At 42.7% G+C, this 27,601-nt stretch overlaps 1 protein-coding gene, 1 long non-coding RNA gene and 1 pseudogene across 2 annotated transcripts in view; 2 read left to right on the top strand and 1 right to left on the bottom strand.

Annotated features, from left to right (window-relative positions):
* Nucleotides 1-14,264, bottom strand: part of BMPR1A (bone morphogenetic protein receptor type 1A) — a 137,966-nt gene extending 123,702 nt beyond the window's left edge. Inside the window, exon 1 of the mRNA XM_021700103.1 lies at nucleotides 14,037-14,264. The gene's annotated coding sequence lies outside the window, so the exon portion shown is untranslated. The remainder of the gene's footprint in view (nucleotides 1-14,036) is intronic.
* A 1,070-nt stretch (nucleotides 14,265-15,334) lies between these two features.
* Nucleotides 15,335-25,852, top strand: LOC110589568. The gene is made up of 3 exons (XR_002480898.1): nucleotides 15,335-15,347; nucleotides 18,142-18,267; nucleotides 25,785-25,852. It is a non-coding gene; the product is annotated as an uncharacterized LOC110589568 (long non-coding RNA).
* LOC123325264 lies at nucleotides 22,622-22,725 on the top strand (annotated as a pseudogene).
* Nucleotides 25,853-27,601: the final 1,749 nt, after the last annotated feature.

Raw genomic sequence — 27,601 nt, 5'->3', positions numbered from 1 at the left:
AGACTCCCCACTGAGCACAGAGCCCTACACTGATGCAGGGCTCAATCTCACCACCCTGAGATCAGGACCTGAGCCGAAATCAAGAGTCGGATGCTCAAACAACTGAGCCACCCAGGCGCCCCTGCTTAGTTCCTACTCTTACTTGTTTGACCTTGGTGGGACAATTAACCTTCATTAGCCTCCAATTCTTAACATATAAAACCAAAAAAAACAACAAAACCTCCCATTATCAATTTGCCAGTACTGCTGGTATGCAAAAGTACTTTACAAATTCAAATGTTAATAATGTGAATAAACATAACACGCACTTCCACAAGGTATCAGGACCCTATATATGCAGCCATTCAAACTGCTTTTGAAGATAAACCTGACCTTATCTTCTCCCACACAAATACTCTCTCACACAATACTCATCCCTACCAACATTTATTAAGCATTACTATGTGGCAAAAATAGTGTTCAGTACTTAATTGTACTCATTCATTTAGTCTTCACAGTAACCGTGAGAAAACTATTATTATCCTCATTTTACGTATGAGGAAATGAAACTTAGAGAGATTAACTACTTTGGTGCACAAACCCAGTAAACAGAGAGTAGTAAGGGTCACAAACCCAGTAAACAGAGAGTAGTAAGGGATGGAACACTAAATATAGACATATACAAACATATAAATAATTCAAGATTTAATAAACGTTTCAAGTTATTTGGAATCCAGAAGTCTCTGTAATCATATCAAGATCCCTTTATCTTCTTAAGCAATTAACAGCTTCTTTGTATAAAAATTTCACTATTTAACTGTATGACTTTTTGTTGTTTTTTCTGAATGATGTGACCAGTGGAACCTGTCACAAACCATCTTCTACACAAACTGATAAGATGCTAAGAAAGAGGGCGCCTGGGTGGCTCAGTTGGTTAAGCGACTGCCTTCGGCTCAGGTCATGATCCTGGAGTCCTGGGATCGAGTCCCGCATCAGGCTCCCTGCTCAGCAGGGAGTCTGCTTCTCCCTCTGACCCTCCCCCCGTCTCATGTGCTCTCTCTCTCTCTCTCTCTCAAATAAATAAATAAAATCTTAAAAAAAAAAAATGCTAAGAAAGAATAGGAAATAGTGAATAACTTTAGAAAGAACAAAGGCTTAGTCAACACAATTAGAGTAATGATGCCACTTAATTAAGAGACAGCATTATTATTGTAGGAATATATTCAGGAACGGGGGGGATGTCTCTTTAATAGTATATTCCACTTCATTTCACAAATTTTTAGTTTTGAAGAATACATTTTGAAAATGTAGTTTAAAGAAACTTGACTTACGTTCTTTATATTTAAAATACTAAACTTTGTTTTCAGACAGAGAAACTTCTTTTGCTTATCATCCCTTGCCCTAGCAGCCAGAAACAATCAACCTGGCCACTGCCAAGAAGGAAAAACTTTTCTTCTACCCTCTTAAGTTCTGTATTTGGGGGACTGAAAATTAAACTGACAAAAAATGGATTAGGAAGAGAAAAGACAGATTTTTATTCGCTTAACAGCGTTTACAGAAAAATGTGACTAAAAGAGGCAGTTAGAATTTGAGGCTCGTGTTAATAGGGGAGGAGAGGGGAGGAGGGCACTTACGGGAAAACAAATGACTTTTAGGAAAGATAAACAGGCCCTTAGGAGAATGGATATGATATATGTGACAATGTCAGTTTAGGTGTGGAGCCACTTTTTCTTTCTTCTACTGTCTAGTGATAAGAGTCAATCTTCCCTGGTTTCGAAACTCCGGAGCAGCTCTGTGACAAGTTCTTCTGTGAGGCTATGCTTTTAGGCAGATAAGGAAGTTCAGAAAAAAAGCCTATTCTCAAATACCTTCAGCTCAAAATAATTTTTATGCCACAGCGATATATTCTGGACCCCTTCACCATCAACACATAAAAGTGTCTGAACCCTTACTGTATATAAAGCACTGAATTGGTACCAAGGGCAAAACAAAATATTTTAAGACAAAATTCAGTCACCAAGGAGCTTATAAAATAAATGGAGAGTATTAGTCAACTTAAACTTTTTATTTTTTGTTTCTAAACATTCTTACAATGGCAAAGGAATTTTTATATATCCTGAACAAAAATAAAAAATCAAATGACAAAAAAAAAATGCAATATGCCAAGGGAAGAGTTAATATCCATACCCCAAAAAAAGAATTTCTGCAAAATGAGTAAGAAAAAAAATTAGAAAAATAAACAAAGGAGAAAGAAATGCAAAGAACCAACAAACATATAAACTCTGCTCAACCTTACTCAATCAAAGAAACCCAAATTAAAACTATAATACTGTTTTTTCAGCTGGCAGACTGGCAAAGATTAAAACAGACTGATGTTATTATGTGTTGGTGAGGGGGTGGGGGAAATATACTCAAACACTGTTCGTTGGAATGTAAATCATTACAAAGATTTTGCAGAGCAGTTTGGCACTGTAGCAGATATGCATGGCTTCTCTTACAGTAAACACATTTCTAAGAATTCATCCTATAAAATAAAAATAGTCTCACAGGATATGTACAAGCACCAGAGCACTGTTTACAATGAAAAAAAGAAAAAAACCCACAACAAACTGGGAACAATCTAAATAGTCATCAATAGGGGACTGGTAAATAAAATGAAGGTATATTCATAAAAGGGAATACTACCTTCATTTTATTTACCTGTTCCCTCTCTCGCTGTGTCTCTCTGTCAAATAAATAAAATCTTTTTTAAAAAAAGGGGGGGACTATTACTTGGCTACTAAAAAGAATGAGTAAATAGACATTTAATGACATAAAAAGAGTCCTCCTATTTATTCAGTGAAAACAAAGTTAAAGAAAAGGATGCATAGTATCACCTCATTTTTTGGAAATGGGGAGAGGAAAAGAAAAAGAAATAAAGACAGTGGAAAAGAAAGATTACATTTATCCGGGCGCCTGGCTGACTCAGTCCAAAGAGCACTTGACTCCTGACTTTGGGGTCAGGAATTCGAGCCCCACTGTGTAAAGATTACTTAAATAAATAAAAGTTTTTTAAAAAAAGGGGGTGCCTGGATGGCTCAGTCGGCTAAGTGTCCAACTCTTGGTTTTGGCTCAGGTTGTGATCTCAGGGTTGTGAGATCCAGCCCCACATTGGGCTCTGAGCTCAGCAGTGCGTCTGCTGGAGATTCTCTCTCTCTCCCTCTGCCCCTCTGCGTGTGTGAGCACTCTCTCTCAGATAAATAAATAAATGAATCTAAGGAAAAAAAGAAAGATTACATTTAGCTCTATACTTTTTTTTTAAAGATTTTATTTATTTATTTGACAGAGAGAGGCACAGCGAGAGAGGGAACACAAGCAGGGGGAGTAGGAGAGGGAGAAGCAGGCTTCCTGCCGAGCAGGGAGCCCGATGCGGGGCTCGATCCCAGGACCCTGAGACCATGACCTGAGCCGAAGGCAGACGCTTAACGACTGAACCACCCAGGCGCCCTGAGCTCTGTATTTTTAAGACTGGTAATCCATGGGGGCAGTGGAGGCAGGATTACAGAAGACTTTCACTGTCTACTATATGTCTGAAGTTTCAAACAAGTATGTGTAACTTCTGTAAAGAGAAGACACTAAGGGGGGTGCCTGGGTGGCTCAGTCGGTTAAGCATCTGCCTTCAGCTCAGGTCATGATCCTGGGGTCCTGGGGTCCTGGGATCGAGCCCCATATTGGGCTCCCCGCTCAGCAGGGAGTCTGCTTCTCCCTCTCTGTCTGCTCCTCCTCCTGCCTGTGCTCTCTCTGTCAAATAAATAAATAAAATCCTTAAAAAAAAAAGAGAGAGAAGAAACTAAGGAAGGCTCTATGGTAATACAATTAGGGAAACTATATTGGGGTGTTACTAGATTAAAAGCTGAGAAGGCTTGTAATAAACAAATGTGATATATTAATAAATGGTACAAGAAACACCAAAATATTGCCTTTGAACAATGATGCAAAAGAGCTAACTTTTAGGTGTGAACCACTGAGGAAGGCTTCACAGAGGAGATAGGATTTTGAAGCATTCTGATAAGCAAAGAAGAGAGGGAAGGAGAGGCAAGGTAGTATTGTCCACTATAATGCATAATTTTAAGTTTTTTACTAGCCATATTAAAAAAAGCAAAAAAAATCAGGTGAAAATAATGTTACTCCTACTTAATTCAACATATTCAAAACAGTATCATTTCAATAAGTAATCAGTATTTTAAAAGCATAATGAGATATTTTACATTTCTTTTTTGTACTATCTTCAAAATGTGGTGCATAATTCAGACCAGCCACATTTCAAATGTTCAACAGCCACATGTGGTATTGGCTACTGTAGGGGACAGCAGAGGTCTAACAATTCTGAACGGAAACCCAGAATTGGATATTTAGGTGATGTAGGCTAATAAAATAGTAGTTTGAAATGAATAAGGCAAAAAGGCAGACTGGGCCAGAGCAAAAGGCCAGACTGAGATAATTTGAATTTCATATTGTAAGCAAATAAGAAACCAGAGGAAAATATTTAACAAGTAGGAATGATGACTAAAGCATTTTTTCAGGAAGATTAACTTCTTTTTCTCTATTCAGATACATACATAAACTCAACACAGTTTTTTCCCCAACATTTTTATTACGTGAAAGATTACTGAAACAAAAATATAAAGAATTATCTGTCATCAAGCAAGCACATTTTGTTGATTTAAGATACTTCCGAATAGGGGCGCCTGGGTGGCTCAGTCGTTAGGCGTCTGCCTTCAGCTCAGGTCATGATCCCAGGGTCCTGGGATCGAGCCCCCCATCGGGCTCCCTGCTCCGCGGGAAGCCTGCTTCTCCCTCTCCCACTCCCCCTGCTTGTGTTCCCTCTCTCTCTGTGTCTCTCTCTGTCAAATAAATAAATAAAGTCTTTAAAAAAAAAAAAAAAAAAGAGGGCGCCTGGGTGGCTCAGTTGGTTAAGCAACTGCCTTCAGCTCAGGTCGTGATCCTGGAGTCCCAGGATTGAGTCCCACATCAGGCTCCCTGCTCAGTGGGGAGTCTGCTTCTCCCTCTGACCCTCTCTCCTCTCATGCTCTCTCTCACTCTCTCTCAAATAAATAAAAGATCTTTAAAAAAAAAAAAAAAGATACTTCTGAATATTTAGTGCTGAAATATTTTCATTTCATGACACTTTTAAACAATTTTTTGGAAAAATATGTAAGTTTGAAGATCTTTACCGAAGTTTAACAGCCGTTAACGCTCCCTATCAAGAGTTTCTTTTAGCCAGAAATCTGAAATATTCTTAATTAAATGCAAATGTAAGACACTTAAGATCTTAAACTGCTGGAATACAACACAAAAAATACTAATTGCTAATAGGAAAACTACCTACAAATTTTAACATACATAAAATGGTATCACAACCATCCAAGTCTCCTCCAGATTTCTTAACTTCAAAATTGAGAGCTTCTAACATTTCAGATAATTTACCCAAATGCTAGAGGAAAAAAAAAAATTAATGCTCAAGAAATGAGATAAGAGGGGCGCCTGGGTGGCTCAGTCGTTAAGCGTCTGCCTTCGGCTCAGGTCACGATCCCAGGGTTCTGGGATCGAGCCCCACATCGGGCTCCCTGCTCGGCGGGAAGCCTGCTTCTCCCTCTCCCACTCCCCCTGCTTGTGTTCCCTCTCTCGCTCTCTATCAAATAAATAAATAAAATCTTTAAAAAAAAAAAAAAAGAAATGAGATAAGAAAGCAGGGCATGAAAGAACACCACTGGCCACAAGCCATTCCCTTCGTTACTTACAGTGACTGCCGAGGCAGGAAAAGGGACTCTACAACCAAAGTCAGAAACCCAGTGATGTCATCACAACCAAAAGCATTACATGACCTGCAATTTCAGCAAGAAACTGCTCTGCATTAAAGCCATGGAATTTTCTTTCCTTTTTTTTTTTTTTTAAAGTAGAAAATGATCTTAAGGTTCACCAAGTACACTTCACTTTTTAAGATAAGGAAAGGAAGTTCCAGATAAGTTTAGCATAGTATCCAAGACTGCACAGCTAACTTAGTGGTCAGAAGCCAAAACTTAAGTGTTCTGTTGCTTCTTTATAATTTTTCACATTTCCCAGGTTATCCACATTACCTGCCTTTCCTTTTTTTTTAAAAAAGATTTTATTTTATTTTATTTTATTTTATTTTATTTTATTTGAGAGAGAGAGAGAGTGCGAGCCCGAGCGGGGAGGGAGGAGCAGAGGGAGAGGGAGAAGCAGACTCCCTGCTGTGCAGGGAGCCCGATGCACTGAGGGGCTCGATCCCAGGACCCTGAGATCACGACCTGGGCAGAAGGCAGACGCCTAATCGACTGAGCCACCCCCAGGCGCCCCGATGCATTTCTTTTATAATTTTTAAAAGTCAAAAAATGTTTGCTTTAAAAACTACTGAATACTCCCAGAAACATTCTCCTCCTGCTTTCTGGTCGGATACAGTCTTACTCTATAAGCCACTTTCTCAGGAAAGCCTTCCAAAGCAACTGCACCCTAAACAGACACGTTTATTACACACTCTTACAAGCTCCCTGTACTTCCCTTGTATAGATCTTAATATAACTACAATTAGACAATTATTTGTGAAATTATTTAATGTCTATCTTCTCTACCTAAGTCTTAAACTGGTGTTTCTCAGGGCTGTTCTAAGCTCTTTGCTGTGTACAGCAGGATAACATAACCATGTAATTATGCACAAAATTGCTATTATGTGTGTATTTTTCTTCAGATACTCAAAAAATGACCTTAAAAAGGGTGAAGAACCAAAGATAGTGGATTTATGTTGTTCACCTGCCCACAGTCATCCTTTCTTTGGGGGAAACACCACTTTTCCCAACTCTCATGGTTCTAGGAAGGCATTCAGTGCTGGTGTTTAACTGGCTCTCTGACTGCTCCGGGGCAGTAAGCTAGGCCTGGCCAAGATGGTACCCAGACTCCGTATAGTCCCAGTAAGAATCTCTCCATGAGACAGAATATATGCATCTGGGAAAGAGATGCCCTTTTTACCTCTTGAATCCATAGCAGTAAGAGCCGTATAAGCCTGGAGTTGCCAGTAGCTATCCTCTGCCAGATCAAAGTCTCTGCCTGAAAATCAAACCCAAAGAGTGGAGAGCAGATAAAACAGACCCCCCAATTACATCATCTGAACACTGAGATCCAAATTTCTAGTCTTTTTAAGAACTGGAAGGGGGGATGACAAGCCTTTTTCCCCTTTAAGCTAATTTGAGTTGAGTTTGTCATTTGCAAGCAAAAATCACTTGAGAAAGCCACCCAATTCTCATTGATAGAATATACAACCTACATGGAATTGCTCCCAAATATCTACCTGCAGTCCAAACCTCTCTCAAACTCCAGCCCCACACATGCAACTGCCAAGTGGAAATCTCTACTTGGTTGTTAAACTCCGTATTATCAAAACTAAACTGTTTTCCTTCACAAACCACCTCTCATTTTTCATCTCCACCCTATCAGGTTTCCAAACTAGAAATCTGCCAGTCACTCTTGCCAATCCCATTCCTTCTCTCACCCATAGCTAATTACCAAGTCCTGTCCATTCTAGACTCTAATTATCTGTCACCATCCTAGTCTGGGCCAAGATGGAACAGGTTTCAGTGTCCCTACAATTTTCAGTGTCCTCAGTCTTCCTTTCTTCAAAATGATTGTCCACTACATAACTAACTGCGCATCTGATTATCTTATCCCTACACTTGATATACCCCATCCTCCTTCTTAAATCAGTAGCCAATTGTATACAACTAGAGCAATAGCTAAGCTACACTGTTTCACACCTTATTAGTAGTCTATTACAAATGTACAGCCTAAAGAAAACAAAGTTCATCCAGGCACCTGGGTGGTACAATCGGTTGAGTGTAGGACTCTTGATTTGGGCTCAGGTTGTGGTCTCAGGGGTGTGAGAGACTGAGCCCCATGCCAGGCTCTGTGCTCAGCAGGGAGTCTGCTTGAGTTTCTCTCTCCCTCTCCCTCTGCCCCTCCCCACCCCTGCCATGTTCTCTCATGCTCTCCCTTCCTAATAAATCTTTAAAAAAAGGTTCATCAGAAACATAAAAGTAAAAAAATGGAACAACATCCACGCTATCAGAGTAGCTCAAATTCACCTGTTTTTAATAAAAGATACTAAAAAATAAGTTCCTTATCTAGTCAATGTCTGTATGAACTTGGTTTGGGGACCCACTGGGCCCACCATGATCTGATCTCCTAAAGCCCTACTCAAACCTAGTGCTGTCTTCAAAAAACACTACTGGGGATCTCTAGACACATCATTTTGTTTCTATTTTTAAACAACTGATAGCCTTTAAAATATTGCTATAAAAACTGATATATGTTACAACTATGATTTAGTAAAATATCCAAAAATTTACAATTATTTTTGTATTTACTTTTTAAAAAACTAAGTATATGATGATTGTTAATGATGACATATAATTACTGGGTATTCTCTTTAAAACAGTCCATAAAATTGGCTATCACAACTCTCCCACAATTCCCCCTTTACATTATCTGTGCTATTTTGTGAAAATTCAGCTCTTAGAGAACCTGTATGTTAGGAAAATGAGCAAAAGAAATTAAGGGGGAAAAACTACTGAAAGTTGGGGGTCAAAGTGCCTCACAATCAGACTGGCATAACTAGTTGTAGGAGACCCCATCCAAAAATAAATATTTCTCTATACTGCCTAAAATGCTTTACTTGTTAAAAAGGTTTAACAAGCATCCTCTTTAAAAAAAATTTTTTTTTTATTTATTCATTTGAGACACAGAGAGAGAGTAGGAGCAGTGGGGAGAGGCAGAGGGAGACGGAGAAGCAGACTCCCCGCTGAGCAGGGAGCCTGATGTGGGGCTCGATCCCAGGACCTGGAGATCATGACCTGAGCTGAAGGCAGACGCTTAACGACTGAGCCACCCAGGCGCCCCACAAGCATCCTCTTTAAACACACACACACACACACACACACACACACCTTTTCATAGTACCAACAGAACTACAAGTCACTTCCACATAAGTGTGGTTTAAATTCTTCTTCCCAACATCTATACTAAAGGAATGGGACCTTTGATTAACTGAGAAAAACCCTATTCATCAATTCTAAGGCACATATATTTTTCATATTTTAGCATCTCAAATTAGGGTGCATCTTACAACCGATGGCTTCTTGAAATTAACTAGAAGCAGATTTTCTTTATGAGTGGCCCATGAAAGTATGGTGCATCTTATAACTGATATAATTCAATACAACTCAGCATTTAATCTTACAAGTGTTAAAAAGTTAGACTGACCTGGTCAGAATAAACCCTGAGATATTAAAAGGCATTCTAAAAACATAAACACTAATAAAAAGTGGAAGAGGGAAGGACTTTCTGGTTCAAAATGTAGCCTGAGGGGAAACCCATTTTCCTTTCTCTCTGTGGCTCCCTGCTCCCCAAATCTGAAAATCAGATCAGTACTACTATAACTGATGTCCAGCCACTGCTAGGCTAGACAGGAGCCTTTCTCCATTTATTCATTTTAAAATGCAACAAAGTCAGTTACAGACCCAGTCGGCAGGTTAGTAACAGAACTAACATGTGTACACAAATCTCTATAAAAGACCAAATAACTCACAGAACTGCATAATTAACAAGCGCATATCACTATATATAAATGATACTACAATAAAGTTGATTTTTTTTAAGATTTTTTTTTTAATGTTTTATTTATCTATTCATGAGAGTCAGAGAGAGAGAGAGACGCAGAGGCAGAGGGAGAAGCAGGCTCCCCGCTGAGCAGGGAGCCCAATGCGGGACTCGATCCCAGGACCCCGGGATCATGACCCGAGCCGAAGGCAGACGCTTAACCATCTGAGCCACCCAGGCGCCCTTTAAGATTTTATTTTTAAGTAATCACTACAACCAACGTGGGGCTCGAACTCACCACCCAGAGATCAAGAGTCACACGCTCCACCGACTGAGCCAGCCAGGCACCCCAATAAAGTTGATTTTTTCAAAAGACAAATTAATAAGTGCAGTAAGAAAATATTAGATAAAAAACTAGCCTTAAAAAAAAAAAAACCCTTCCTTAAGAAGGAATTCCTTCAGAAGGGATTTCATCCAGAAGAAAATGGGAAAGACTTCAGAAAGGGGGAAAAGCACATGTGCAGAAAACAAAAATAGTGGGACATACGAATAAAGGAAATCTGAGGTAAATCCCATGGAAAGGACTTCATTTAATAGAAGACACTGGAAACTTCTAAGTAGAGAAGTGACAAAATGAGCTTCAAGATTAACTTAAGCATGGGGTGCCTGGGTGGCTCAGTCGTTAAGCGTCTGCCTTCGGCTCAGGTCATGATCCCAGGGTCCTGGGATCGAGCCCCGCTGTGGGCTCCCTCCTCCGCAGGAAGCCTGCTTCTTCCTCTCCCACCCCCCTGCTTGTGTTCCTGTTCTCGCTATCTCTCTGTCAAATAAATAAGTAAAAATCTTAAAAAAAAAAAAAAAGAAAAGATTAACTTAAGCAGAACCGCATAAGATAACCCAGATAAAGGTGAAAGTGAAGGCAAGAAGATTGTAACATTAGCCCAGGTGCGATGAGAACCTGATTCAATTAGCGAAAAAAAGGAAAAATTATCAAATATACAAATATATACACAATATATACTGTTGCATACAAATATATATAGAATCAAAAAAATTTAAAGAAAAAGAATTATGTGAAAACAAAGTTAACAGATTTGAAAACTCAATAAATAAATCTCTGGAGAAAATATTAAACACTAAAACTCACACAAGAAATAGAAAACCTATGCAGACCAACAGTTATTATATAAACTGAAATGGTATTCAAAGTCCTCTACAGAGAAGAAAGAAACAAACAAACAAACAAACAAAGCCTGAATGGTGTTATAGGTGAGGTCTGCCAAACTCTCAAGATAATTCCAGTCTACAATGCTCCTAAGGGGGTGCCCAACTCTTGGTTTCAGCTTAGGTCACGATCTCAGGGTCGTGGGATCAAGCCCTGTGTCAGCTCATCGTGGAGTCGGCTTGAGTTTCTCTCCCTCTCCCTGACCCTCCCCCCATGCTTGAGTGCCCTCCCTCTCTCTCAAATAAATAAATCTCTTTAAAAAATAAATAAAAATAAAATACTCTTGAAACAAGAAAAAGGAAAGCTGCCCAATTCATTTTATGAGTCTATTAACCTTCATACCAACATGTATCAAGACTTGTATCCACATCACCAGGAATAAAGAGGAACAATACAATGACAGTAGAAGCAATAGATGCTGACTACAGATAAGCTGTGACGGAATGGAGAAAGGTCTGGGTTTGGTATGACATCAACAGAAATAAGGAACACCGGGGAAACAAGTTTGGTAAGGAGAGTTCAGTCAGAACCAGAACTACCAGGTAGAGGTATGTATAAAGCAAGTGGGAAAAACAGGGATTCGCGTGCAGAGGAGAAACAGAGAATGAAATCTGAGAATTATTCAGACAGAAGGGTCTGAACAATAAAAATGCTAAGGAACTAGTGACATACAGAGAAGTCATCTGAAAAGTGAAACCTGGAGAACACATACTAAGCAGGAAGAACGGAAAGCGGCAAAGAGGAAAGAAGTCAGTATGTCACAGAAGTCCTTTGCCCTACTCCTATTCATCCTTCAGAATGGTTCCAAAGTGATGTTTTTAAGGCCTTCCCCGACTGTCCTAGCACCACCAGCACCAGGTCAGGTCCCCATTTTAAGCTCCTCTAATACTATGCACTTTAATTATAATCAGTTACAGTTAGCCACAGAATCCCTTCTTCAGGCCATGTCTCCTCCACTAGACGTTAAGCTCCATGAGGGCAAGGACAACGTCTGTTGTTGCCTCCACTGCTCTGCAGGGTATGTCTGAATGCGGCTAAGTATTCGTTGAATAAAATGGATACATGAAAAAAAGGCCAAGGACAGGCATTTCAAGAATGTGAAGCTGATGTTAAATATCACAGAAAGCGCAAGGAGGTGATTTAGAAAAAGGGCTTAGAAATGTGTTATTTAGGTTATAGGTAACCCTTGTGAAGGTGAATGGCAGATAACAAGGGGTTAAGTGAATGGATGGTCAGGAAGTAAATGCAGGAAAAGTAAACTACTCTTGGCAATCTTCAGAGATGAGATTACGGACGACTGAATTTTAATTACTTCAATTTTGCTCTACTTTACAATTTTTCTTTAATGAACATGTATTATTTTACAAGGAGACAACTTTTTTTAATGTTAATATGATTTGAAAAGGAAAAGCAGCAACATAAAAGCTTGAGGGAGTAGCATGCTCAAGGGAAGGTTTTTGTAAATTGAAAAAATCTTACGCACATTTATACTTTCAAGAACCCTAAAAAAGAGTAACTCCTACTCCATTAAGTAGGAGAGAGAAAAAAAAAAGAAAGAAAGAAACAAGGTGTTAACTAGTAGGAAGGACAAAAAACATTCCACTAAGATGGAAGGAAAGCAGATGATAGAAGTAACCCAGTACATTCTGGAAGGAGCTCCCACTGAATGCTTCAAGCTTTTCAGTAAAGGGCGTGGAGAAGTGAGAAAGTTTTAAATGAGTTCCACGAACACTGTGCCGGGAGGGGGCGGGGGGGACCGGGGGGACACCCGAAAACACGAGTGGAATACTGGTTCTATGAAGGAGTATTCTAAATTTCAATCACCCTTTTGTAAACTCAACCCCTTTCTAGCTCAGAACTGCCCGTATTTTTGCTTTAAGTTCAAATATTTAAATAATTCTGGTTCACAAACTTTTTATTTCAACTGAAAACAGTGATAAGCATTAAGTTACATTCTACTGCAATTCAGAGTTGAACTCCCCTTATTAAATAAGTAAATACAATAAAGGAGTTGTTTTCAACTCAAGCAACAAAACAGCAATCATTTCAAGTATGAGTAACTAACTGCAAAGTGCCCCTAAACGTAAAACTGTTTGCAGAAAGAGGCTTTGTTGTTTTCAAACTCATCTAAGTCTCACTCTGACAGTTCCTGAACAGCAGAGAAAACCCTGGGTTCAAATCCCAGCTCACTCATACAAGCTACTCAACTTCTTTGCGTCTCGGTTTCCTCGTCTAAAAAATGAACACAATAACCAGGGTTATCACAAGGATTAAATGACGTCACACAGGTGAATGTGCCAAGTTCGCACTGTGTACTCAAGAGAGTTTGGTAACCATTTGAAAGAGAAAAACTGCAGCACCCTGACCAAATTAAAACATTCGAGAGCATGAAAGAGTACACAAGTCACAAAACGCCAGACCCTTAACACACAGCACATTATTTTTCTTTCCTGACACAAGCTATTTTTTTTTTACTGCCAAATCTTTCCACTAGGAGTCTGGAAGGGGGGGGGGGGGGGGGGGTTACATCCAATCCGGCAGAAAGTTTTCAGAAACTGAAGTGCAGAATCACAACAGACATGGCAGCGGAGGCCGCGCAGGACAACAGGTGAACCTCCAAGAAACCTGGCACCTTCCCGCGGGCAAATTTTGAGGGAGGGCTTGGAGCTCCCCCTGGCTCTACCACCCCACGAAACAGACTTTTTTTTTCCTCCTTCGCAGCAGCGGAGAGAGACAAATCGCGAATACCCAGCCTCGCAGCTCCTGGTAAGAGAGGTGAGCGCCTTTCCCATTTAAGGATTCAAGGAGCGTCCTTGGAGGCGGCTTTCGCCCACACTGCCTCCCCAAACTCGGCCTGAAACCCGGGGGTGGGGAACAAAAGAGGGGTCGAGCGGCGGAGCCTCCGCGGGGGGCTGCAAGGAGCCGACGTCGGGCGTCCGGAAGGCCGGGGTCTCCGGCGGGGCCCGGCCCGGGGTGGGGGCGCCGGGCGGTGGGGCCCAGCGGGCCGCGGCCTGACACAGCAGGGACGGCGGGGACCCCGCGAGGCGGCCGGGCCGGGCTGACCCCCTCTCGGGCCTCCCGCGCGCGCCCGGCTGCCCCCGAAACTTCGCCCCGCGCCCGCGCCGGCCTCCCCGCCGCCGTCGCCGGCCTCTCCCGGCGCGCACACGCACTCACGGACGAGCCAACTCACCCGGACCCCGGGGAACTCATCGTCCAGCCCTCGGCGCGGAGCGGGGTGGGCGCGGCGAGCCGCCGGGGCGCGGCGGGGGCCCGGCTCGGCCTCCGCCCTCGGCGTGCAGCGGCCCCGGCCCGGTCGCCCCTCGCGCGGTCGTGCGATCCTCGTCTCGCGCGGACCGACGCGCCGGAGTCCGAGCCTTCCTGCCCGCTCTCCCCGCCCTCCTCCCTCCTCCTTCGTCAAGCGCCAGCAGGCGGATTCCAATCTCGGCAGCCGCCGCCGCCGACACTCGCACGGGGTGGTGGGGGGGGGGTGGGAGGAGCGGCGCGGGCGCGGGGACCTGGGGGAGGAGCGGGCCTCCGCCGGATTCGGCGCCGCGCGCGCGCACTGGGAAGGCGCCCGCCCCGCCCCGGACACGAAAGGAGCCGAGCGCACGGCGGAAGCGCCCGAAGGGTCCGCGAGGCCCGGCGCCCCCTTGCCGGCTGCGGGCCCTAGTCCCCGGCAGCGGGGCGCCGGGCTGCCGTTGGGGGGGTTTCTCCTCTGCGCTGCCCCACCGGCCCCTCCCCACCAAGCAGCCCTACCGCCGCCGCCGTGGCGGGGCGGCTTGTCTTCGGTAGCCGCGTCCCACAGACGCCGCGCGCGGGACGCACACGACGGAGCGCGGTGAAGGGGCGCGGACACCGCGGGCGCGGGCTGGGCCCTCCGGGACCGGCCGGCCTCCCGGATCCCTTCGCGTGGACCCCCCTCTCCGACACACTGTAATGCTCCCCGTGAGCGCCAGCATTCGCACACCACGGCAAGGACTTGCCAGGTCGTGGTAGTGGTCGTGGCGACAGAGAAAGGAAAGTGTAGCCACACTCCATCCATCATCCACCCACCGCGCCCCGGCTTCTGGGTCTGGGCTCCCTGCCAGTGTGCCGAGGCCTAGGTAGGCCGGCGCAGGTGGGCGGGCTCCGCGGAGCGGCGGGGGGACGAGGCATCTCCGCGTCGGCCCCGCAGCTCCGAGGCCCGGCCGCCCGGAGCCCTGTGACCTGCGAGCCCGTGAACTCCTCAGGCAGGAGAGGAGCGCCGGCGTTAACCCGGGCCAGCTGAAGTCAGCGCACTATAAATATTGCTCCCGCCTCGACCTTGGCTCACTTTTAGGACCTCGCGTGCCCTCCGGAGTCTCCTTCCCGCTCTTTGGAAAATGCAAATAATTGTCACTACTTCTTTTCTAACATTGTCCCCTCATTCTTTGAGGAAAATACTGTTAAACGTTTTCAGTGTCCTGTATGCGAAGAAAGAATATAGGTCCCCTTTTAACCAAACGTGACCTTAATCTCTTTGGTAAGTGTTGCAACAGTATGTATCGTGTTAAGTCTCTACAAAAGATAACTCTTTTTAAGGTCCTTCTATAAAATCACTTTTTCAGCTAAGTAAAAAGAAAGAGGGAAGAAAAAGAATGTGCCGGGCGCTGGTATTTGTTTTTATACGCATTCTCCCTGAAGAGATGTTTAGATTCCAGAGTATTCCCTTTTAATCTTGTTTAAATGTCTAAATTCTTTTACATTCTTGTTTAAAGACTTTTTTTTTCTTTTCTCCTCCTTTTACAAACCACGTTTGCCCTTGATGCCTCAGATACCTTCTGTAATTCCAAGTTTTTTTTTCCAATTCTGGCAATTCTTTAATTTTTTTTAATGAACTCTTGAGCTGTCTCAGGTTTGAGAGTCAGGGGTTGTAGTATTTTGCTGTGCAGGGAGAATGTATGATTATAGGAGTTTTCTTGCATCAACCACGAATTTCCTTGCATCAACTAAAACTTGACACTTTTTCAAGTTTTCTACATTCCTGCTTTATTTTTAGGGGAAAGGGTGGGCCTTTTGCTTAAGGAGATTCAGACTCATTGGCCAGAGAACTCACTGATGTATGCTGAGCAATGTGTCATGGCAGATAAAATCATGACAAGTGTGTTAATATACCCTCTGAAGCCTACTTCGATTTTTAGGCATATGAATCAGTCCATAATAGACAAGAGTCTCAGGTTAAAACTTTAGTACATCAAATTTCTGAAACTTGCAAATCGGTGTTGCCTGTAGAAATATGCCACTGTAGAAATAACAAAATAGAGGCATCACATTTTAAGTCATGATATCTTTGCATCTCTATGAAAGGATCTTCTTTTCAAGTCTTTGGGACTTGACTTGACATCCTTTTGTTCTCTTTAGATAAGCCCACCTAGTGACCAAACCTTCCCACTTTCACAGCAGGCACCCTACCTACCTACAACTGAGTAGGTCATGGTGTTCTCTCTGGTTCCTGGCATGTGTATGCATGCCAGCCTGTTTCTCCAGTTTGCCCACTAAATGAACAGAGCAGCCAGGAAGCCCAGGGAGACATCTGGACACGTATTGTCTGGCCCCCAAACTCAGGCAACACCTCAAGGTCCAAATTTAACATTCTCTAATGTGATGGCTTTCCTTTAAGTAGGTTAATAGAATGGCTGGACGTGGCCTTTTTTCTCTGCACAGTTTGAGGTGTAGGCCCCAAGGGTGGTAGTTGTGTACTCAAACCCCATAGCCTTAGTTTGGAATGTAAAATTACCCTTCTACAGTTCTCAGATCCTCAGACACCTTCCCTGATCACCTGTCTTAAATTAGCACCCACGACCAATTTTGTTTTCTTTATATCAGTTTTTACTAATTGAAATTACCTTGTTTGTTTAGTTATTGGTTTATGGTCTGAGTTTCTCTATTACCCGCCCCCCCCTCCCCGCACCCAGAATGTAAACTCCATGAGAGCAAAGACCTTGTGCCTCTTGTTCTCAGCTGTTTCCTCAGAGCCTAGCTCCTGGCACAGAACAAGTGCTCGTATCTGTTAAACACATGAGATAAGGGTAGAATTTCCTCTAAGCCTTTCTGAACCTTGTCATCAAGACTTAGCTTTTGAGGGTGGCATGGACTATGTTGAAAAGGATAAGGGCGGGTCAGGGCAACTGGGATATACCATTTTCAGGGAAGGCAATAGTTCTTGATTGTCCGAGTTAATCCATCCAAAGTCATTTTCCTGTTGTAAAGATATTGTGAGGCAAAGGCAGCACTAAGGCTGCAGATACGGAGTAAGTTAGAGCCCAGTAAGGAGGGACTAGTGCAGGAATGCCCTTGCAGGGTGATACTTCCGGTTAGTCTAAAACCCAGTGTCAAATGGACAAAAGCATTGTAAAGCGTAGAGGAAACAACTACACTTTTCAGCATGGACACTAATATATTATTCTACTGGTTAATAATAACCTGTTGGAGCGCCTGGGTGGCTCAGTTGGTTAAGCGACTGCCTTCGGCTCAGATCATGATCCTGGAGTCCTGGGATCAAGTCCCGCATCGGGCTCCCTGCTGAGCAGGGAGTCTGCTTCTCCCTCTGACCCTCCCCCCTCTCATGCTCTCTCTATCTCATTCTCTCTCTCAAATAAATAAATAAAATCTTTAAAAAATAATAATAATTATAACCTGTTATGGTTTAGAAGGAACAAGCCAAAACAGAAATTGTGTTTAAGAAAAAGGTAGGTTATCTAAAATCAGTGCACAAAATAAAGTTCAAAAATCTAAATTTGTCCTTTTTTTTGTAATGGATTTCTTTTCTTTTTACCTTTCCTTCTATTTTTACTTCTCAATTACTTGCTCCTTTTCCCAATTCCATGTCTCTTTGCTTCAAAGCACTTGTTTACTGTGATTCAAAGATAGTTTACTGAAGCTCTTGCTGCGAAGTAGCCCCCACATGGTCCTCCCTAGCCCATGGTCACTACAGTCCTCTCCCTGCTATCAGTACACCCCTTACAACAAAACCTAATCCTTTCCTGGCCTTGTGGCAGGAAGAGTCTCAGAGCTCCAGTCCCAAGCCGGGACCCAGCCTTCTGCTGCCTTTGCTACTTACATGGGGAGCCCCAACCTTGGCCCCTTTCTTCGAACTGACTCACAGTCCTTTTCTTGTGCTTGAAGCCCTGGCCTGTTAACCTGTGTGGAACCTGAGTTTTCTCTGCCTGTTCTCTGGACTCTGCTCTGTAGAGTCGGCCCCAGCCCTGCAATACACGCTGCTGTGCACTGTTAGCCTTCGTGGCAACGCTTACTGACCTCTGCCTCTTTGTTCCTAGGTTCTCTGCCCATGTTCTATCCAACTGTCAGGCCTCCTTGCCCCATTACCACAAGTTGGACATCCTGATACCTGCTGCTCTCCTGGACTACCACCTGTTGTTTGCTCACGGCTCTCTGGCTATCAGGTACTGCCTAGAGGGCTGGAATTCCTCCCACAGAACACCTGGAGCTGGGGCCTCCCCATCCCAGCCCCCAGCAAATCTTTTCCTTCTCCATCCTTAGCAGTCCCCCACCCTGCCTTTCCCTTTCCTGAGAGCAGTGGGTTTATGACTTAGTATACTTTATTTGTTAACCAGAAAAAAACAAAAAACAACTAAATATTTTTATGTATATGTGTGTGTGTATTTGCTTTTATCAGGTTAATGAATAATCAAAGTATAACAGATGTATGTGTGTATCTATGTACATGTAAAAACCCATATCTGATTCTACTCACTACTCTTCAACATCGATTCTACTCAAGGATTCCTTTGAGACTAGTAGCCCAGAAATCCCCGCATCTGGAGCTGAGTATGATTACCTTGTGAATGACTAGTGAAGGAAGACAAGGTGTCGTGATAAAATTCAGACTGAAATAACTGGGGAGGTACAATCCTGGATCAGGAATGCTGAGTCACACTGTACCTGCTATATGTGGTCTACACGGTAATCCAGATGTATTCCCAGGTGTGGTGTGGTGCCAATGTGACCAGGCATACTAGTTCACCCACCACACATGTTGGTGCCCATCCTTGCACTGGACACACAGTTCTAGAGGATAGAAACTACCTTATTTTCACTCCACTCTATCCCTAGGATCTAGCATACTGCCTGGCACACCAGTAGGTGATCAGTAAATACCTACTGAATGAATGAATGAGTGAATGAACGAACGAACTAGGCATTTTTTTGGACTCCTGTCCGCCAAAAGCTTAAAATCTAGTAAAAAATAAGACATGCAGATAATTCCTTCATTTGATATTTGCTTCTGAGTCAGGGTTAATTGCCCTTAAGACAGTTGATATTTCATGTTGTTCTCTATTGATAGTTTGCCCTCACTCATTCATTTTATTTTTATCAACAAAGGCAGGGTTGTATCATCGACTTTAAATTCTAATAACTGTTTTTCAATAAATAAAACTTGAGTTCTAGAGTTCTATATGCTCTTTAAAACAACTTCCTCACTTCTTTCATGGGGAATCATAATCCTAAAGGTATTCAACCAAAAACTAACACCTGTCAGTGTTTCTATAAAAATGTAGATTATTTTACATTTAGTGTCTTCCTCACTGTCTACCTGAATTATACTAGCTATCCTCCTAATTGGTCATTCCCTCTGTAACTGAGCTTGCTCAGTTTTTCCAGATTTCTCTTTTTTAATTTTTTTTAAAGATTTTATTTGTTTATTTGAGAGAGAGAGTGTATGTGAGCATGAGCAGGAAGGGAGGAACAGAGGGAGAGGGAGAAGCAGACTTCCCACTAAGCAGGGAACCCAACACGGGGCTCGATCCCAGGACCCCAAGACCATGACGCTTACCAACTGAGCCACCCAGGCACCCCCGCCCCCACAGATTTCTCTTAATGAAACACTACCGTGATCAAAATCTGGGAGCCACTGATGTATGGTAACATTCTGTTCGACTGGTCTCTCGGATTCCTGCAAAATAGGTCACGTTCATTCTTTTGATGCCATTCTCCCGCCTGCAATGCCCAAGTACCACCTCTTACAGGAAGTCCTCTTTGACTGCTCCATTCTAAACTCCTTAGGCTTTTCTCTCTATATCATTGACTTTTTTGCATAGTTTAACTGTTCCTATAGCTTTCTCCTAAATAAGATTTCCTACCTTTATTCACTTACATGTGAATAGGGGCTTCCCAGCCCCCCAGCCTGGGGAAGGACAGTTAAGGAGTATCAGAATACACAATGTCTCAAAATCACAGCCCCAGGCTGGGGCCTACCATTGTAATTATCAGAATCCTTGCCTCTGCTAACCATTTGTTTTCAGGGTCCAGCCAGAGTTGGGGATGGTCACAAACTCCTCAATGCATCCACTGTGCTGCTGTCCCTCAAGGTCAAACAGGGCATTCCTCCCTCCTTTCTGCGCTCCCTGACCTGGTTCTTACCACAGTTGCTGTAGTCACTGCACTGAACACCAGGGTGGTTACATCGCAGGACTCCAAGGACACCATCTGAGTCCTGCTCTGTGTGAAAGGTGCTCCCTGGAGCTGTGCAGCATGGTACCTCCACCTGGCCCTACTGAACACCAGAAAAGTACCATTCCGACTGCAGGCAGGGAGCCTTATCCCTGGCTTGCTTCAAGAATCCACTTTTTAGGGCCCCTGGGTGGCTCAGTCGTTAGGCGTCTGTCTGCCTTCAGCTCAGGTCATGATTCCAGCGTCCTGGGGTTGAGCCCCGCATCAGGACCCCTGCTTGTGTTCCCTCTCTCGCTGTTTCTCTCTGTGAAAGAAAGAAAGAAAAGGAAAGGAAAGGAAAGGAAAGGATCTGCTTTTTTATTGTTTAACATTATATACCTTATATAATGTTAATATATAATATATATGTAACATATATGTGTAACATTTTATTGTATAACATTATGTACCTTATACCTTTCAGGGCATTTGAGGAAAATGAAAGTGGCAGGATGCATATTTGTCAGAATTAAGTCAATTAGAATCCCATGTAAGATGTGTAATTAATCAAAATTTTTATTTATTTGATCAAGGTAGATGTTCTTCTGAATAACAAAAGTCCTTTCATTGTCATACTTACAATAATACACCATTTTAATCATATTTTAACCACACACACACCATATTTCATGAAAACTAAGATGTTATTGATTAAAAGAAGTGTCATTATTTCATGTATAACTAGGAAAGAAAAACATTGCCAATTAAACTGACCCATTATCCATTGTAAGACATGCGAATTTCAAAGATGATAAAATGTCCAAAAATGTGCATTTAAGAATTGATGAAATACAACATGTTTTAATGCATCTAAAAGGCAAAACAACACCATCCAGGCCAATAGTTTGAAATGTTGAGGATCTACGTTTTTGACATATAGTCTTATTTGTTTGTTATGCACAATCCTCGAATAGCCACACTATGAATGTTAACCACAAAGGCAGAAACAGTACAGTTCAACTGCATATAAACATGTAAAACAAACAAAAGTGAATAACTTAGGATTCAGTCACAAAGTTTAGAAGAAACACTAGCATCAAGTCACATGCACGGATTATATTACAAGTAAAAAATTAACTTTTTGACAGCTGCTTATACTGAAAACGTGCAATGACCAGAAGAATTGCAACGTGGTTATTACCCAGGTTTTTGCCTTTGGAAAAGTCAAACTAAGCAATCAGAAAAACCTCAGCAGTGCAGTAGAATGACTTTACATCTATCCCGGAAGCTGAACAATAGTGCTTGTTGCTTATGGGGCCATCAGGAAAGCCAGCTGTGGATTTCTTTCTAGTACAATTAATTGCTTCCGCTGTATATAAAATTGAAAGAATTGGGTGCTTTAGTGCGGAAAAAGGATATCCTGCTACACTGCTCCTATTTCCTCACAAAGGCTATTAGCGAGCCCTTTGCCATTAATTCACATGCATTGGATTATCCTGTGATGAAAGACCAAAAGGCTTTTCATTTTTATAGTCTCTTATCTCCTATTTATTTGGCACCTCTCTGGAGATACCTGCTCTTCTCCCAAGACTGGTTAATTGCTAGGATGTCAGAAGGTAGCTAATGACTGACTTCCTTTTCAGAGACTAATTGTGAGCCCGTCTCCATATTTTTTCTTGGAGTGGCCTTTCTCATTGCTGAGAAGTATTCTGAGCTACGTCATTGTTTGAAATGACAGATGCAGCATTCTAGTGCCAAGTTTCAATCCCTGCCCATCATACACTTTGAGACCAGCAAGTAACCCCTTTATAAATCATCTGTGTAGACCTGTACCGTCCAATACAGTAGTCACTTGCTATGTGTGACTATGTAAATTTTAATTTAGTTAAAAGTAAATAAAATTCATGGGGCGTCTGAGTGGCTCAGTTGTTAAGTGTCTGCCTTCGGCTCGTGTCATGATCCCAAGGTCCTGGGATCGAGCCCCATGTCAGGCTCCTTGCTCAGCAGGAAGCCTGCTTCTCCCTCTCCCACTCCCCCTGCTTGTGTTCCCTCTCTCGCTATATCTCTCTCTGTCAAATAAATAAATAAAAATATTTTTTAAAAATTTAAAATTTAAAAAAAATTTAAAAATAAATAAAATTCAGTTTCTCAATCTAGGCCCACTAGTGCTCAATAGCCACATGAGGTTAGTGGTGATCATCTTGGAAGACTGTGGATATAGAACATTTCCATCTTCACAGAAAGTTCTGTTGGACAGTGTTGGTACAGACCGTGACCTGCTCAGCTCAGGCCTTGTAAACAGTATCTGAGCCCATCTCCCGAACTGATTCTTTCCCTGCTTCTGTTCTCAGCAGTCAAAACGAATGGTAGAAATATTACTTTCAGGAATCATTTCTATAGTTTGTTACTAGGGAAGTTTTTGTGAATGTGTAAAGCACCAGAAATAGAGGATTGCTGTTCAATAGGTATGAAATTACAGTTATTTAAGAGGTGTTCTTACCACAATACAATAAATAATCAAAAAAAGTATTTAAGTAGTAGAAAATAAAAATTAGGCCAAAATACTAATAGTGGTTGTCTCCAGGTAGTAGGACTATGATTACTTTTTTCTTCTTCCTATTTATATGTGCTTTTTGGATTTTATTAAATACATATTGCTTTCTTAGTTAAAAAATAACATTTAAGATACTTAAACCCATTCATTTCTTTTATCACCAATTTCAAACTAAGGTGGTTTTATCCAGTCCATGTGTCTAAGAGGGAAAATAGTCATTCTGAGCAACTGTTTCTTTAAAAATGACTCTCAGCCAGCAGCTTTTAGTTGGGAGATAGATCTGTATTCCCTTCGATCCTAGCCTGAAAAGCATCAGAGAACCTGTGTATGGAGTGCCCTAGAGCACTGCTAAACAGAATCACAGAACACCCCTCTAGAAGAGATGGCTCACGATCACTAGCAATCCCCTCCCTGATTTGTTGAGCACTTTGCATTTCTAGACCGTGGGGGTGCAGAGTCTCAGGATCAACGCCTCACAGGTTAAGGAGGCTCGTGGAGCTGAAGAGGGCTCTGGTTTTACCACTGAGAAGAGAACCATAAAAAGAAGTCCTCGTTTCCTAAAAGTTCAGGCATGATCATACAGGTTTAATTGGGAACAGCAAGCTGTTTACAGCAAATTATAAACTGTATAAAGCAGACCTCAGTGGACACGCCCAAAGGATGTCCCATGAACCCTTACTTCTCCAAGTCCAGATTCAGCAGATCTGGCTTGGTGAGGTAGGGTGCTGCAATGCCAGCCAGAGGAGTAGCCCAGAAATCCCTTTCCAGGACTTTCCATGACCAAAGGAGATGGCCAAATCGCTCATGGAAAACGTCTGTTTTTCTTTCCTTTTGTCCTTAAAACTTGAAGCCAATCCACTATTTTCTTGACTGCTACTACTCACCCACCCAGTAGAGAGACACTTCAGAACAGGTTAAGCAATGTGATAGGTGGGAAGAACATCAACTTTGGAGTCAGAATTCTGGCTGAACTTCCTAATTTTTGACCTTGTGCGGACTTTGTCAACCTCTCTAAATCCCAGTCTCTTCAGCTATAAAATGGGGATAAATAAATAATATCAAATCTAATGAGACAGATGTGAAACATTAGCTGAGACTATATGGAAAATAGTTGGCATAGAGTCAACATTCAGTTAATTTTCGTTACCTTTCCTTTTCCTTCTAGAAAGTGATTGGTCCATCAGTGTTTATGTTGAAGGGGAAAGAAAACAAACCATAAAACACTTAATGAGCCTTACTTCAAATACAGCCCAGTGCAGTTCGGTAATTAGTATGTAAGTTCTGGTTCAGCTTGGGCTGGGCTCCAGTTCTTCGTTCCAGCCTTAGCTCAGGAATTTTCTTCTCTAGAAAGACTTCGCTGCCCACTCCCAGGCTGAGTTAGTGTCCCTCCTGATTAGTCCCGTGGCACCTCGAGCTTATTTCTGTCCTATCATTTACCTTGAATTCTGCTTCTCAAACCAGAGGACCTAGCATTGGGCACGGAGTGCGTGTTGTTACATAGCATTTTCTCCAGGGCAGCGGTTTTGCCTAATAATAAATGACTTAAAGCACAGGGCATACCCTTTTTAAGCTAAAATATTAGATTATAAAAGAAATTTCACAATTGCAGAGGGTCCCTGAGAGTTGTCTTTTGTGTTGATGGTCCTTTGCTTTTAGGTCTGCTTTGCAGAAAAGCTGGAGAAACATTTATTGCCATAGGACAGTGGAATTGCTTGGGAACTTGTCAGTTTCTTCCACCAGCCTGTGAGCTCTGTGAGGGCAGGGACTGTTGCTCACTCACCTCTGAAATCACAATACGTAGCTACGTGGCATGAGGCCAGCCTCCAAGTAGAGACTCCATGAATGTGGACCTGAACTCAACTCTCTTCTCCCAGTACTTTGAGGAGAATATAGTATTTCCACTCAAGATAGGAATTTTGCAACTGTGTAACCGACAGGACTTCCTAATAGAAAGAAGACAATTCTAGCTGTACTTTTTGGGGAAAGGATTTTACCTATCTGATCTTTGGCTTCCCCACCTGCCAGGGTTATGAAGATTCAGTGAGAAAAGATTCATAAAGTGCCAAGCATTGTGCTTGATACATAGGAAGTGCATGTAAGAAAAGGCTTCTTTACTTTCTTCTGAAGTCACATTCTGGTTATTAATCTACAAGCTAAGAGATGATTCTTACCATTTTAATAATTCCAAGCTACTCCAAAAGGACCTAATATCCATGGCTCAGGCTGAGCCAGTGCCTGGGGCTTCTTCTGCAACACTCTGGTCTTTCCTCCTAAACCTCCAACCTAATATTACCATACCATTCCACAGCTTACTTACTGCCTCAGTTACCTTCACATTAAACCTGGGCTTATAAAATGAGAAATATTCAAGAAGAGGGTAGGGAGATACAACCACCTGTTAGGAGGTACAGGCTGTAGAGTCTGGGCCCATTTCAAGCCTTGCCTCACTCAGTAATCTGATTTAGTCTCCCCACTTTGAGGCATGTCTTGGTCCTGGTTCCGGAGACAGCCCTGGACAAATGTTGCCAATTCCTACCAGAGCATGAGCCAGGGAATCAGGGTCCCCAAATGGCTGTGTCCTTCATTCTATTGGCCTGGATCCAGGGTGTCTTTATCTGGAAACTAATGAAGCTTAAGCTTCAGGGTCCCTCACTTTCAAAGGCCCCTGTGAATGTTGAGAGTTGCTGGAATGTTCTAGATTGAGAGAAGGAAGTCAGGTTGCCTTCAGGAAATATTCCTATGTAAACTTTTTGGATAACTTGCCTAAAGAGATTTCAGAAGAAAGAGACCTAGCGATCCCATGGTTCCAATCATTTGTTGTGATTCTTTCTTCTCATTTTAAATGACTGCTTGGTTTTATAATTAATTTGATGTTTGGAATTTTATTATACTCTTTTTCTTAAAGATGGGCCCCCACAAAACCTGGATCCCAAACTGGATCAGGTTCTTATTCAATCTTTGCCTACTTTTCTTCAGAGCCTCCTTAGCCTACCGTTCACCGAAAAGTCACAAGTACGGAAGGAGACTCTGCAGGGGTCTCTGTAGTGATGACAACATTCAACACGGAATTGCCTTCACTACTGGCCTTCTATCTTGGACTGCAGGCACACACTGGATGCCCTGTACCCATTCTGCAAATATAAGGAGCCTCTGGCCTTCAAAGTGCTTCATTAGAAATAAAAGATAAGACCTCTGTTAATTGGCTTCTCCCTGAATCTGAAAATTATTTTGAAATAGTCTCTTTATACCTGCTTTTATGCATCGAGACTTTGAGCTTGGCTTAGATAAGGGGACAGCTGATTTGGAAATGGAAATGCAGGCCTAAGAATTTACTTACTGAAATGTTTTGTTTTTTTTAGTAAGATTTGTTTGTGAGAAAAGGAACTCGACTCCCAGCTAGGCTGCATCAACGATAGCATCCTTTTGCCATTTCAGTTCTAAATCTCGCCAGTATGCTGCCTAGCTGTAGGAGGGAGAAAAATGATAATCTGATGCATACGCTGCTGTGGAAAAGTGTTCAGAGTTTTCACAGTTTGGCTAACCCATAAATGCATTCCAAATAGCCATTGTTTATAGCTGTTTCTTGCGTAAACAGGTGAGAAAGACTTACATAAACAGTCAATTATTAAGTAATGGGAAAATTCCAGAGTGTTGTGGAAGGACTGAGGACAGAATGCTGGCTCACAGGGTGGCCGAGAAGAGAAGGTAAGTCCGTGACGGGTTAAGGGGCTAGAGAAATCAACGATGCTAATGTGTGGGGTCCTGTATGCAGGTTAGTTTGGGCTCTATTGAGCGGTCATGGGAAGCCATTTATGAATGTTAAGCAGGACCATTACATGGCCAGATTTATTTTTGAAGAGATCTCACTACCTGTAGTGTGGGGTGTGAGTTAGCAGTAGATGGGGGGCCAGATGGAGACAAGGTCAGGAAACTGGGAGATAACTAGAAGAGAGATGTTTGGAGGCAGGAAGGGTCCTGAGGATGGAGAGGAGGGAATAGATCCAAGACAGATCAGGAAATAAATATGGCAGTCTGTGGTAACTCTTGTCAGAAGGAGCAGTTGTGCGAGAAGACAGACACATAGGATGACTCCCAGATTTCCAGTTTCAGTGACCGGTTGGGACCTGTTACTCACTGAAAGAAACGATACAAGAGGAGAAGCAGGTTGGGTGGTAGGTTGGTAAACTCAGTCAGCGCCAGGTCTAGAATTCCTGCGTAGAAGAGGTGCAGGGCAGCAGCACTATGGGAGTGGCCTCAAAACTATGTTTACAAAAATAAGCACTCTGTCTGTTCAGATGGGGTGGCATGGGTAAGATGAGTGGCAGATGATGGAGGCTTCAAGTCCCCCCTACCATCCGTATTAGTTGAGATTCTTCTGGTTGTAAGTCACAGAAACCCAATGTAAGCAAGCTCAAGGATCAAGGGGAAATTTATTACATCAAGAAAGAGATAGGTGTGGAGCTTCAGGAATGACTAGATCCAGGAGTCTTCATGTTGGCAGAACACTCCCTCCTTCTCCTTTCTAATCTTTGCTTCTCAGTGTCTGTTGGCTTCATTCTCTCCTAGGGCAGACAGACTTTCTCTGCACAGGAGGGAACACAGGGCCTTTGGACTAACATTCTTCCCACTTGACCACCAGTGAGAGAAAAGACTCTCTTGCTCTCCAAGCTCCAGGTTTAACAAAATCTCAGGGAAAGGTTCTGATTGTTCTGGTTTGGTTCACAAACCCACTTCCTAAACCAAGCACTGTACCTAAAGGGTACCAAGAGAAAAGATAGGAAGAACCCAACTAT

Source organism: Neomonachus schauinslandi, chromosome 6 (genome assembly GCF_002201575.2).
Source record: "Neomonachus schauinslandi chromosome 6, ASM220157v2, whole genome shotgun sequence".
NCBI lineage: Eukaryota > Metazoa > Chordata > Mammalia > Carnivora > Phocidae > Neomonachus > Neomonachus schauinslandi.
Note: the sequence above shows the minus strand (reverse complement) of the source record. Positions and strands in the feature narration are given on the sequence as shown.